Source organism: Phragmites australis, chromosome 7 (genome assembly GCF_958298935.1).
Source record: "Phragmites australis chromosome 7, lpPhrAust1.1, whole genome shotgun sequence".
Lineage (NCBI taxonomy): Eukaryota > Viridiplantae > Streptophyta > Magnoliopsida > Poales > Poaceae > Phragmites > Phragmites australis.
The window spans coordinates 1,737,478-1,749,645 of NC_084927.1; the positions used below are offsets into that span (position 1 = coordinate 1,737,478).

The 12,168-nt window shown below is 47.8% G+C and overlaps 1 non-coding gene across 1 annotated transcript; it reads right to left on the reverse strand.

The window, feature by feature from the left end:
* Window positions 1-5,955: 5,955 nt before the first annotated feature.
* On the reverse strand, window positions 5,956-6,151 carry LOC133925714 (U2 spliceosomal RNA). Its single transcript, XR_009910984.1, has one exon. It is a non-coding gene; the product is annotated as a U2 spliceosomal RNA (small nuclear RNA).
* Window positions 6,152-12,168: the final 6,017 nt, after the last annotated feature.

The window sequence follows — 12,168 nt, forward strand, 5'->3', positions numbered from 1 at the left end:
GGATACCTGGCCATAGATGGAACTGGCGAAGGATGGCACAGGGGTCGGAAGCCTGGGGAAAACTCCCGGGCAAATCCCTGGCCCTCCGAACCCGCTCCGTCACCACCAACTTCGCCACCGATAGTGCAATATCCCAACGATGAGGACTGAATTGGAGAACACCATCGCCAGGCTCCAGATGGATTACCTACGGAGCCGGGCAACAGATAAGGGCCAAGGGGGTCGAGGACCACCTCTCCCGACTAGCCTTCGGCTCCACCTCCGACACACACCATCGCCAGGCTCTAGACGGATTACCTCTGGAGCTGGGCAACGGCTAAGGGGCGAGGGGGTCGAGGACCACCTCTCCTGGCCTAGCCGTAGGTTTCGAGGCCTTCAAGCCTCATAATAGAGGCCTTATCTGGCAAAGGTACACCCACTACTAATCGATAGTTTACCTAGCTGGTCTATCTTTCATACAGTACGATCAAAATATATTGGAGGCCTCCAACCTTACTACTAGAAGTTTTTACAACAGATAGCCACTAGGTAGAAATGGTAAATCTAGATTACGCCCCTATGTAGCAGTAAGCAGTAGAACTTAAGCTACATCTTCATTCGACATGAGTTATGAATAGTCATTTGACCTAGCTGTGTCTTACACTGCAATTAGCTTCTTATTGCCAATAGTAGACTGCAAAACTTAACTAGTACATAACCATACAAAAACCCACGCCTGCAGCTGCGCCGCATGCCTAGGTCACCCAGAGGGTAGAGTAGGCCAAGGTGTCTTGAAAGGCATTGCATAACCTCGGTAGTGTTGAAGCCACGCCCTGGGGGATGTCCTCGAAGGCGGAGATGCGGTGCTTAGAGGAATGCTGTCGCAAGGAATCCTCATTGCACGACATGCCTACACACCGTTGGCACATCAACCCTAGGTCACCGCGAATGCATCAAGCCTGGGTTTTCTGGAAGGCGTTGCACAACCTCGATAGTGTGTAGATGTCGGTTATCAAGGGACTTCCATGGTAATGTAGTTGCGGCACCCTCGAAGGATTTCTCCGGGGGGCGTGACACACCCACACACCTATAAGCATTGCTTGCCGATACCTAAAGTCTCCTGAAAAGATTCCCAGAGGGTATGCTTTGTCTTGGTAGGCAGTGGAGCCCACACACCTGCAGCAGCATAGCGTGCCTAGGTCACCCAGAGGGTAGATTATGCCAGGGTGTCCTAGAAGGCATTGCGTAGCCTTGGTAGTGTGAACGCCGCATATCAGGGGATGGCCTTGATGTGAGGATGAGGTGCTCTGAGGAATGATGTCACAAGGAATCCTCGTCGCACGACATTCTTATATACCACGAGCGCAGCACGCCTAGGTCACCGCAAAGGCATCAAGCCTAGGTTTCCTGAAAGGTATTGCATAGCTTCGGTCATATAAATACCACGTGCCAGGGCACACCCTTGGTGGACAGTGTTGTGATGCACCCGGGGTGTTTCCTCGGGAGGATGACATGCCTACACACCGTGGGCGTAGCATGCCTAGGTCACTTAGAAGGCAAGACTGCCTAGGTTTTCTGGAAGTTATTGCATAGCTCTAATAGTGTGTAGAGCCTTCGGTATTAATACATGCCAAAGGGGATACAAAACCTCCGACAAAAACGGAGAGACTTACAAAACCTCTGACAAAAACAGAGGGACTTACAAAACCTTCAGCAAAAGCGGAGAGACCTATCAAACCTCTAGCAAAAACGGAGAGACCTACAAAACCTCCAGCAAAAATGGAGAGACCTACAAAAGGAGTCTTACAAAACCTCCCGCAAAAATGGGGAATCTTACCAAACCTCCGGCAAAAATGAAGAGTCCTACAAAACCTCCGTCAAAAACGGAGAGTCCTACAAAACCTTTGACAAAAACAGAGAGCCCTACAAAACCTCTGACAAAAACGAAGAAACTTGAAAAACCTCCAGCAAAAACGAAGAGTCCTGCGAAAGCTCCAGCAAAAACGGAGAGTCTTACAAAGCCTCTGGCAAAAACGGAGAGACTTACGAAAACCTCCGTGAGACAGAGCGTCTTATGAAAACCTCCGCCAAAATGGAGAGCCTTACCAAACCTCCGCCAAAATGGAGGAAAATTCCAAAACCTCTACAGGACGGAGAGCCTTGTAAAAACCTCCGCAAGACGGTGAGTCTTCAACAAACCCCCACGAATAGGGATGTCTTCCAAAAAACCTCTGCTAGACAGAGAAGTTCTAAAAAGACCAATCAAACAACCCCTCCTCCCTGGCACATTTTGAAGGCAAACGCGTCCGTGCCGGAGAAGTGCGAAACCCACTAGCCTTTGAGAGGCACAGCCAACAGATCAAAGGGGTATAGATCCGCTTCCCCGCAGGAAGAGGTATGGCCCGCGTAACTCAAACACCTATGGTAAAAGGTAAAGTAATTTACCCTACAGTCTCATCTAAGACACGGTTCATACGTCATTTATAAAGATCATGCTAATATAAAGTAAAAGCCCACTCTGCGTGGTACAGGAAATAGTATGGAATCTCCTACTGTTCGTTGTAGGGCCAGGAGATTCTGGCACGCTGTCGCCAGGCTCTGTGTGGATTACCTCTGGAGCCGGGCAACGGCTAAGGGCCGAGGAGTCTAGGACCACCTCTCCCATCTGGCCTTCGACTTCGCCTCCGACACGCCATCACTAGGCTCCGGATGGATTACCTCCAGAGCCAGGCAGCGGCTAAGGGCCGAGGGGGTCAAGGACTACCTCTCTCATCTGGCCTTCAGTCTCGCCTCCAACACGCTGTCACCAGGCTCCGGGCGGATTACCTCCAGAACCGGGCAGCAGCTAAGGGCTGAGGGGGTCGAGGACCACCTGTCCCACCTGGCCTTTGGCTTCCCCTTCGACACGCCGTCGCCAGGATCTAGGCGGACTACATCCAGAGTCGGGCAGTGGCTATGGGCCGAGGGGGTCGAGGACCATCTCTCCCATCCGGCCTTTGGCTTTGCCTCTGACATGTCGTCGCCAGGCTCCGGATGAATTACCTCCGGTGCCGGACAGCGGCTAAGGGCCAAGGGGGTCGAGGACCACCTCTCCCATCTGGCCTTCGTCTTTGCCTCCGACACGCTGTCGCCAGGCTCCAGACAGATTAACTCCGGAGCCAGGCAGCGGCTAAGGGCCGAGGTTGTCGAGGACCACCTCTCCTATCTAGCCTTTGGATTTGCCTCTGACACGCTGTTGCCAGGCTTTAGACGGATTGCCTCCAAAGCTGGGCATTAGCTAAGAACCCAAAGGGTCGTGGACCACCTCCAGAGCTTGTCCCCAAGGGTTCCAGATGGACTTCGTTGGATCGGAAATTTGGAACAAATTTGGAAGGAGGCCCTACCAACGCCGAACCCGAGGAGTACACGATGACCGGGAACGACGAGGTCGCCACTACTTCGCCCGCCCCCCTTATTTACCCTACATGTCTACCACTACCAGATTCTCGAGGCCACCTCTTCCCTGGAAGGAACGAAGCCGGCTATGATCTATGCGAAGGCTTGGTACCTCGGTCATCTAAAAAACTAGCCATCGCCTACGAAGGGGACGAAGAAGTGCGACATGAAGGCACAAAGGCACATAAGCATGCAGTCACCTGCTCGAAGGATCCCCTCACACTTCGGCCCAAAAAGAGATACAATCGGCCCCAAAGGCCCAAATTATATTATTAAACAGATCGTGCATCCGGAGGACGCGTACAAAGAAGAAAACAGTACAAAGGCCGCTACGGAGGAGATAGACCCCAAAAGAGCAAATCAGGGGGAGAAAGAATACAAGGTGGCAAAAGGCAATTATGGCCCGCGACAAGGCCATAGTCGAACGGCAAGAACAGAGATGTCCATGAAGCACCCCCGAAGGCCATCTTCGCCTCCTACGGATCCCGGCAGGGGCCACGCATGAAGCGGCGTACGCACTTCATCCACGGCCTGCCACCATGGAAGCTGATGCAGTAGTCAATCCCCGAGTTGTCAGAAGATGAAGAAGAAACCGAAGGAGCCACCATTGGGGCCTCCTCCCGCTTCTTCTCGGCCCCCTCCCTCAACACCGAAACCTGCTCCTCCTCGTCACTCTCCCTCCATAGGAGATCCCAGTAGAAGCACTCGAGATTATCGACATTTTCGAAGAAGATGGTGAGGAGGACGATGCCATACTCAAAGTCAAGTTGAGTGCTTACTCGTGGGGCGGTGGTAAATCCAGCCAGATGACCCCAGCTTTATATCCGGGCCAAGCAGCCATGTATGCCTAGGAGGAGAAGCGGAACCAACGTGGTGTCGCTCCATGGCATCCCTCATTAATCTATGGGGGCCCATGGCCATATCCCGGTCATTCTGCCGACACAAGGCAACATTCGACAATAATGCCTCATTTCTTTTTGCACGAACGTCCCATCACGTTAATGACCTAGACTTCTTTCGGTGCATGCCAGGGGCGTGGGCACAAGACCCTAAATGAACCCACGCATTATCCAGTCAGAACACGCCAGTGACACATGCCATCCTACCGTCCTCAAACTGGCGAACGTGGGGATTCCCCGATCCCACACATAATCCCCCACTCTGACAAACTCAAATGGCGAGAAGACCCATCACCAAAAAAGTCTGAAGAATCTAAATCGGCCTTGGCACGGATGCCCCTCCAGCCTCAGGTCCCGATACCGCTCACACAAACTCCAATAGGCTCCGGAGCGTGCCTCCTCTTCTAATACGTCTTCGGTTTGACTTCGATGCTGGCTACACCCCAGTACAATGGAGGTTATCCTGACACCCCTGACAGTGTGGCGCCAGGCTGCAATTAGTGACCGGCTCACCCCTCAGGGTGCAGGCACCATAATATTTACTATGGTAGATATTTATCCTCTATGCAGGGTAAAAAGTAGTTATCCGGGATAAGACCCAATAATTAGGCCATGTCCTATATATTTATACATTGTGATAACTTACACACTAAGCTACGTACCACCCTATAATTAGGGAGTAATAGTCATCTAGAAAGGGATGTCATAAGGAGAACGCTCAAGATAACACGCAGTACATAAAGGTGCCCAAGTGTTAAACCACGTTGTGATACAGCCCCAGACCGATCCATTTTTGTACTATCAATACATTTATGGTGTTCCTTCCTCTCAAATCTCGTTTCCAAGCTTGAGTCTTCTCCTTAGAAGAAACTCTCATCGTACTTACTGGGGCAAGACGAACTCTTGCTCCAATACATGGCAACCCAAAGATCACGTGCATGTTGGTTAGGCTCCATCGTAATGTCGAGGACATCGTCGGAGACCGAGCCATATACCCATGAGAGGACCGAATAATCGGCATGGAACCAGGATGGATGAGAGGTGTTTGCAGCAGAGTTGTCGATGTGGTGAATGAGGCTGAATTTGCTGCACATGGTGGTGAAGAACTGGCGTCATTTGGGGTAGTTCGACACCTTGAAGTCGAGGATGACCAGCACATGGGCTTTGGCGGAGACGACATTAATGGAGTTGCTGGAGGAGGCGATGACAGTGGACACCGCAGTGTGAGCCCCAAGGGAGGTGTCGATAGGGCTAGAGGTAGAACCCATGGCACAACTGAAGAGAGGACCAGCGGAAGAGGGTGCACGACCAATCTGGGGAGACCGGCGGCTAGAGTTTGAGGTCGAAGAATCAAAACCTAATCTGATACCATGTTGGAAGATAGACTCGAGATAGTTACGCAAACGCCACACAAGCCAAAGGGTAGGGGCATGCATGTATATATAGGCTGGGATCGGCCAGGAGATTACAAGGCCCGAAAGGCCTGGGTGTGATTACAGGAATCCAGAAAGGATCACAACAAATCAGCTATACAAGGAAGTAAATCATATTTCCTAACAGGCTGGATGGGGCCTAACCATTGAGTAATGGGTTGGATTAGGATTAGGGCCACTTCACAGAAAATTTGGGCTGGGTGGGCCCCACCCCATTTTTAGGCCTAAGCCATAGTGCAATACCTAGGTGAGAAACGAGGATCCAGTGGCAAGCCACTACGATGGGCATTCTCTTAGAAAAAAATAATTTTAATATCAAAATAGTAACATGGTCAACGTATCAGATATTCAATTATTAAGAACATATATTACACTTGATCTTAGCCAAAAGGCTAAGAAAGTTATGAGTTCCAATGAGGTGCCACTTCTTGTTTATACTGTTCTCCTGGCTGCTCGATGTGGTACTAATGCGCACTGCTAGATCCGGGCACTGGAGTTGGACACAACTTTCATTGTCTAATTAGAGAAGCCTAAGAACCACACCATGGTTCGATCGAATGCTAAAAAATCCCACCCCAACAAAAGGCGCTTGTTTCCTGCAACAACACCCATGATTGGTTCATAGTCTGCAGGCACCTGCCCAAGAACTCGCTGAGGGGGCCAATGGTAATCTTGATTCCCATGCCATCCCAATAAACAAAGCACAACTAAAATGTCTCATATCTTCAGAAACCAGAGTTCTCATAGCTAATTCATCAACTTGTGGTAGTGCAACAAATGAAAATATTTGTTGCAACAAAAAAATATTATTGTGCAACATATCAAAAGCATAATTGAAACAATGTTGATTCTGCAACATCTAAAAACTCATAGTGCAACAAAAGAATTTCTTGTATGAAACAAACCAAATACCAACTGCAACAAATACTGATTGTGGCAACATTTACGAAAGGCAACAAAATTTTTACTCTTGTGCAACAAACAAAAAAATATCATGGTAACAACTACTGAACACCAAGAAAGTTTGGAAATTGCAACAATCTAAACTACCTACTGCAACAACTGGAAAAAGCATACACAACAAATTTTAAAACGTTTGCAACACCAAGACAACCTCATCCATGGTTCCTCCATCAATGATTCCTCAGCCTTCTTACCTTCCAGATCTTGCGAAATATGACGACATCATTGCTCCTTTGTCCTCTTCCCTCCCAGATCTAGTGAGCTCCGACCATGATATCCCAAGACTCACCCTCCTCTTACCACGATGAGAGGTGCAACATAAGAGAGGAGCATGAGCTCACCCTCCTCTGGCCATGGCCATGTTGCAGATGTTGGGGAGGTGCTCTCGATGGAGGTGGGAGGGGATGGAGAAGGAATGAAGTTTGATAGTAAAAAGCAAGAAATAGCTAGAAAGGGATGGAGGATAGGGGAGCACTAGTCATGCAGATGGAGATGGAGATGGTGACAAACCGTCCATATGGGACATCCAATTATTTTTGGCATTGGACACCCTATGTGACAGCCCAAATGGCTTAAGCATGTCATTAAGCATCGTAAGCATCATTGGCATCATGCTTAATTGTTTTGAGAAATTATTAACATGCAAATTCAATTAAACATACATTGTGAAAATTAATGTTAAGTGGTGCCTTGTGACGTAACTTACAATATTGCTATGAAACATAAGGTGGGAAACAATTTTAGAAATTAGTCCATTTTAAATGAGGAATATTAGTGATTTTTCCAAATTTTTGAGGATGGTTTTGAAGGTATAAAAATTACCACAAGTTAGAAAAGCTTGCATCTTTAGAGAATTTTAGATTGAAATTGGCTCAGGCATTATGGGTCAAACAAGTCAAAATGGGTTGCACATAAATTGTTTTTTCACACAAAATTTGTCCCATAATTTTTGGACCTCGGGAAGGTGTTCTTTTGAATAGAAGAATTGTTGTGGATATTTTTACTCGATGGTCACTGTTCATCGACCCCACCCTTCATCCTCTCTCTCTCTCTCTCTCGCCACCGGCTTTGTTGACTTCCGCAGCCGACCACGTCACCAAGGCGGCCAGAGGCATGGGCGTCGCCCTTATCTCCTCCCCCTCGCTGCTCTCTCCTCTCTCTCTCTCCCACTCTTGTTCGGCTGAGTCTAGAGCAGCAGAGCAGAATGCACAGCAGGCACGCCACTGGCAAAATTTGACGAGCCGAGCTCGATTCGACCAGGCCCAAGACATGAGGAGCTAAGGAAGGGGTCGTGCGACGCTCCATTGACATAATCCTGCCAGATTCCCCTTCTTCCGCAGTCGAAATCGGGCTCAGGCACCTTCTTCCCCATTTCTGGTGGCCTTCGTCACCACATCTCTGTCGAGCCACCGCACTGTTGCTTCTCTAGACAAATCGGTCCCATGGTGAGCTTCCCTGCAATCTCTTGAACCCTTTGCACATGTAGTTCTCCCTTTTGCCTATCACCGGCGCGCTTCTCCGCATGAGCTGCCCGCTGCCACCACCTCGGCGTACGCTGCCAGCTGGGCTACCATCGAGCCCGTCAGAAACTAGCCGCGCCGTTGAATCCACATGCCTGCGTAGATGCTGTGGGAGTGCTTAGCCAGGTCGATTACGTCGCTGTTTGGCCATCGGCGCATGGAACCGAGCCGCCGCCGTAAGGCTACCGCCGTGCGCCATCACCAGCCACCCTTTGGTCGTCGCCAGCGACCACATGACCCTTAGTCAATTCCCAATGTCATGCTGGTGCCAATGGTGCCCTCCACTGGCCATGCCACACCACCGATCAACACTGGCGAGGTCGCCTGTGCTGCCGACACTGTGCTCTGGGCACGGGTCGATTTTGACCCATGGTCAAAGCGCCGAGGCCCACTATCAGTGACCGTCACTAGCTCAGCCTGGGTGCAGAAAGAATTTAGGCCTTTTAATATTCGATAAAACCAGAAAATATGAATTTGAATATTGGTTCAACTAATAATTTGGCTGAGAGTTGTAAAATGCATAGGAAAGAGAATACTGCTCCAAAAATAGTGAAACCAATTTTGTTGGATTTGTATTATCATAACCTACATGATAAAAATACTGGGTGCTATGAAATGTGTATTTAAATTGCATGCATTAATAAAATAGGTTTGAGCTTCATTAATCCATAATTAATTATTGGTAGCTACAAAATTGATGAAATCAATTTTGTAAATCTTGTTAATTTATGCCCTGTTCAGTAAAAATACACACACTCATGATAATCATAGATAATATTCTAATTAGGGCTAAGCTTTGATTTAAGCTTAATTAATCCAGAAAATATTAAATGTTAACAATAAGTAAAGTTAAGGAAATCGTTAATGCTTTAAGCTCATCTCATGAAGCATTGCACCTCCTTCATGCTCATCATTGCATGTGTTCTTCTTTAAGCGAACAAAGGTCCGGAGCTTGACGCGAGTGTGATCGAGGGCGATATCGAGGCACACCACTTCTGCAAGTTCTGTTCGGGAAGTATCGGGCAAACCCCAGAGAAGAAAGGCAAGCATCTAAACATATTGCACCCTTTGTTCAAATAGAATGGAGTCTAAAATTGATAAATTAAGCTTTATGTATGTTTGCATGTGTTTAGTCCAGTGTCAGGCTGATATGGGTAGAACCTATGTTGATGCATTATCTCTGCCTTGAGTTATTAATAAATATGTATCCTTGTAGCCTTGGTGATATAGTTGTGTCTAGCTTCAAGGGTTATTCGAAATGCTTAGCAATGCTTAGGTCCTCGGTAGAAGTCGAGTGACGGTGCTGCCATTGTTCGCGAGCCTAAGGCTTAATCACTGTTCATAGATACAAAGATGAGGTTGAGATGGATGGTTGAGATGTGAGATTGAAGCGAGATGTGGGCAGTGTTAGGGGTATCTTCCACCCAGGAGGAGTCCTCTGGGTAATTCGGGAGAGGAGCCTGGATGCCATAGATCGCTTGCATCGTTTAAGGTCGTTCGTCGGTGCAGTTGGCTCTAGCACTTTTCATACTCACCACATGCTGAGCTAATGGTAAGGTAAGCTGATTATCATATGTCGTGCCGACACTTGTCTTGCGGCTCTATGACGCATAAGAGAAAAAGAAAAGGAGAAGTAAGGTGGCGGGGAGCCGGAGGTATCCGGGACACGCTTGCGGTAACCCCGATGCCATAGGGGCATTGCAAGTGGGTGGTTCCGGGTATGAGAAAGGTTGACTTGAGTACCCTTTGTGTGTACTTTAATGAGTAGCACAACCCAAATGGTCCTCGAGTCGTGTGGGTAAAGTTTTACCCCCTGCAGGGTGTAAGAACAATTCGAATTGCTGCGCTTTCGGTCTTGAGAATGCTATTATTTAATTTGTATCGGTCGTAGAGTTTACGAATGTGGGATAAGGTTATGGTATGTTGGAAATGGTTGGTAGGTTTTGTTGATTAGATACTATGGTTCCTATACATACATATTCAAGTTGTGGTTTACAGGGTAGAAAGGTAGTTGTTTTTGAATTAAGTATAGATGCTCACACATATGTGCCTAGGTTGCTTACCGCATATGTTTTACTTAACCTTGTGGCCTACTCTCACTAACAGCTCAATGCATAATCCTTGGAGTCAAGCTACGTATATGTGCTCTATATGGTTTAAGTCTTGTGAGTACCTTCGTACTCATGCCTGCGCTTTCAAGTTCTACTGGTGAGGGTGATGCGGTGTTTGGCTACTTCGTGCCTGCCGATGTAGGTGATGGACAAGAGTAGTGGATCCTACTCTAGTGAGGCGTAGCTTTTGGGGTGGAGCCTAAGGGCATATGGCTCCACTCTCCTTTTGTTGTTGTTAAGGTTTTAATCTTCAACTGCGTAGTTTCTCTTTGTGTAAATTGTTGCAAATGGTCGCATGCTTAAGAACGTGTAATATAACTTTAATTACTTGCTCTTTCTTAAGCTACGTTGTGATGTATATGTTGGAAAGACATGTGTTCCGATCTTGGGCACAAAACACATGCCGGACTAACGGGATGGAATTCTGTTTAATCATTGAGGTTGTATTTATGAATAATGATCCTCCTGATGATTAATTAGAATACTATTTGGATGGTTCCTTACAGCGTGGTATCAGAGCCTGGCTTAATAAAGTAGCCTAAAAACACTTAAGAAGTGGTTTAGTAAGTATGTCAACCTCACTAAGCAACACACTAAAGTTAATTTGTGCCTCTTCCTGCAAATATGTATGAACCTGCTATATTATGCCCCTAAGTATAAACCATGGATATGAGTGATGCTTGAGTTGTTTGTTTTCGCATTATGGTGCATTTATGATTTATGTTGCATCGGCAAAAGGGGCCTGGTATGTTTCGCAAGGCGATAGTACGGGAAGTGCATATGTTGGCAGCAACGTATGAATTGTCACTTGTGCGGCAAGATGCACCAGCACCGTTCTGGCATGAAGGGTGATGATTGGTTATATAAATGCCGGTGATCTTGATGTTTGTTATGGAGGGACACGCTTGAGAAAGAAATGTAGATAGGAATCAAGCATGCATTCTTTTTTCCCTGTAGTTATATGCATACATGTTTCCATATATAATGTATTGAGGGTCCAAACAAATGATATATGGCGAATGCTTTTAGGCTGTGTCGGAGTTTGACTTTCCCCTCTTCGTCTTGTTGTTGCACCAGGATGAGAACCTGCCACAGTCTCAGAGATCTTCCCGAAGGTTCTAATGAGAACAACCCTCTACCGCCTCCACCGCCGAGCATGGCGGATGTGCTTATGCAAAATTAACAAAACTGTCAAGCTCAGACGACACTCCTCGAAGCTCTCGTGCGTAACACGGCCCCTCAAGGAGGAGGTGGAGCTGGATGCCGAGATGACTTCTCGGATTTCCTTAGGACTCAGCCAACCCTCTTCACGTGTGCTGAGGATCCTCTCAATGCAGACCATTGGCTTAGGACTATCGAGCAGAAGCTCTCTCTCCTCAGATGTGAAGACCACGAGAAGGCGCTTTTCGCCGCCCATCAACTTCAGGGTACGACGGGTGCGTGGTGGTCCAACTGTTTGGCCATGCAACCCGTCAACCACGGGTGTCTTGGGCGGAGTTCCGCCAGGCATTCCATGATTATCATATTCCCAAGGGGATAAAGGAAATCAAGAAGCGGGAGTTCCTAGATCTTCAATAACAAGGCAGATCTGTTATGGAGTACGTGCGGGTGTTCAACCACCTTGCACAATATGCGTCAGACGAGGTCAACACTGACGAGTGAAAGTAATACCGCTTTGTGAATGACCTCTCTCTCAAGATGCAAAATAGCTTGTCAGCTCATGAGTTCGCCAATTTCAATAGGTTGGTGAGCACCTCCCTCACCGTTGAGTTCAAGATGAAGGGCCATCAAGAGGAGCAGAAATGCAAGAGGGTTTTGTCTCCTTCCG